General features: G+C 31.0%; 1 protein-coding gene across 1 annotated transcript in view; it reads right to left on the reverse strand.

Annotated features, from left to right (window-relative positions):
* Nucleotides 1–1,165: 1,165 nt before the first annotated feature.
* The window catches only part of LOC138007251 (telomeric repeat-binding factor 2-like), a 21,874-nt gene continuing 20,539 nt past the window's right edge, over nt 1,166–2,500 (reverse strand). Inside the window, exon 10 of the mRNA XM_068854053.1 lies at nt 1,166–2,500. This exon is cut by the window's right edge and continues 1,499 nt beyond it. The gene's annotated coding sequence lies outside the window, so the exon portion shown is untranslated.

Consider the following 2,500-nt stretch of genomic DNA (forward strand, 5'->3'; position numbering starts at 1 on the left):
TTTGATAAATACAAGACGAAAGCTTATCATGTGCCTTTGATTTGCAATCTAAGCAAGGATCTCAAAAGTAGTTTGAAGCCATTTAAGACGGAGTTTTTCAAACTTATGATGAAAACAGTAGTTACCCTCCTCGAACCAACCACCAACTGTTATCTAACTCCCCAAAAGCATTTCTAAATTTGGCAATATTTGATATTATGGTTTAATTTTTAGAAAAGCAAAATTCGAGAAACAGACAAAAAGTTTAAAAGCTCAGAGATGGCAGGCAGAAACAAAATTCAATCCATCAATAGGCCATCCTTGAATATGATATTCAACCGTCAGGATAAGCCTTCAAGAAATGCACAAAGTAGTAGGTACATGTACTTCATTCATCAGTAATCCATTCAACTTGGAAACAGATTGACAGGTTTTTGTAGAATATAAAGGAATTCTTAAAAGGACAAGGAATTCAAAATAAAGAAAACCATATTGCAGACATCTAAATGCAGGCTTCTTAAGACAGAAAACATAACAATCAAACCAAATAGCAAAATTTATTAAAATATGCTGTAATCAATTCAAACTAAGTTTATATTTAAAAATCAGAAAGAACTAAAAGTTAAGATACAGTAATTTAAAATGTACTTGCAAGTACACCTATGGTATATGTACACATTAAATGTTCATCAGAATGTGTGACATCTCTAAGGCCATCCTTGCCTGGAAGTATTGTTTCTGAAAGGTACTTGAACTGCTAAATTATTTACATATAGAACAAGCTAATAAATGATTGCATAATAGATACTGGCCACAAAGGATAAAATCTCAAATTCATGTTATCATACATTACATTTATTATTATTATTATTATTATTATTATTATTATTATTATTATTATTATTATTATTATTTATGTTAATAATTAATGAACATTATTATAGAGTGGTAAAGTGTGACATCACAAATATTTAAAATTATGAAATTATGGGATTCATTAAGATCTTCAGAAAGTACATGATGAAGAATGGCCATTTGCGCAAAATCAGCATCTTATTGCAGTTTGGGGTTGAGATATTGGCCCTTTCATGCTACAGTGACTCCATACAAATCCTTGTAATTTTGACTTTGTTCTAAACGGTTGGAACAAAGACAAAATTACAAGGATTTGTATGGAGTTACTGAAGCATGGAAGGGCTAATATCTTACCCCATATTGCAACAATATGCTGATTTTTGGCAAGGGGCTTTACTTTCAGAATATCTCAGTAAATCCCATAATTTCATAAATTTAGTTTTTGTGATGTCATCACTTTACCACTCAATTATGTTAACGGTCAAGTTGTATTCAGTGGAGTGACAATGGTGACTTCATAATCTCAAAATATTTTTAGTTTTGCAAATGCAATGCCATAATGCACACAAGTACATACACTTCTTCTTCTCTTGTTTGCACATTGTTCATTTTTGCATTACAGTAGCCAAGTAGCGAGGAGGCAGGTGTTTGTCCCTTGTACTTCTGAGAGGCATGAGTCAATTCTACTTTGCTTTTGGATCTATTACTAACATAAATTCTGCATTGCCAAGCAGTTTGTGACATAACCTTGGGAAAAGACCAATGTCTTTCACTTGTTCACTGACCAATAAAATAAGGGACGGACCATTATTGTTTGCAAGGACAAAAAAGGCCAAATAAATAAATATTGTTTGGAAGATAAAAAAAAGGAAAATAAATAGTTTGCAAACTAACAGAGAGAATGAAGCTTATTTCAATCATGATACCATGATTACTGAACCAAATTTGATTTTCCGTAATTAAACGTTTTTCTTGTTTATTTGTAACAATGTAAAGTCACAACACAACAAAATTGTTTGAAAGTAACTGGCTTGGTTAATTATTCATGAACAATAAACTATTAGATTTTAATTCAAACAATGGTATTTTGTGTTTCAGTCATTCACTAAAATTTAATGTGAAATAAACTGTTATAAAATACACAATTCACGTTTCCAATGGTTAATAATCAGGCCCAAGATGTTCAATTGGTTTTGCTAGTGTTTATCCACTGGATATTGATTTATTCGGTGGAGAGCCTTATCCACCTTTTGTACAACTAAGGTCAGATTGAAGTTGGCCATGATTAATTCCAAATACAATAAATCTATGGCCACAGTTTCAAGAAAGAAGAGAAGAGTGACATGTTTGAGTTCAGTGACAGTGAATAGAACCAACAGTTACATGTCAAAGCATGTAATAACACAATAAAATTAATGTGATAAAAAAAATAAAATCAATGTTAAAAATTGTTTGCAGGGTGATGCAACCGGAAAAGAATTGTTTGCACAGACATCAACACAGAAAAAAATTATAACTGTCTGTGTTAAGAAAAAAGTCATCCAAAAGATAATGGTCCCTAAGTTACAGTTTTTGTTACTTTTACAGTACCTTATAAAAATTAACACAAAATTGCAAAATATTTGGTTTAGGTCAATAGATTTACCCTTATTAATTAATGAGGTTT

The sequence above is a fragment of the Montipora foliosa genome, chromosome 6 (genome assembly GCF_036669935.1).
Source record: "Montipora foliosa isolate CH-2021 chromosome 6, ASM3666993v2, whole genome shotgun sequence".
Classification (NCBI taxonomy): domain Eukaryota; kingdom Metazoa; phylum Cnidaria; class Anthozoa; order Scleractinia; family Acroporidae; genus Montipora; species Montipora foliosa.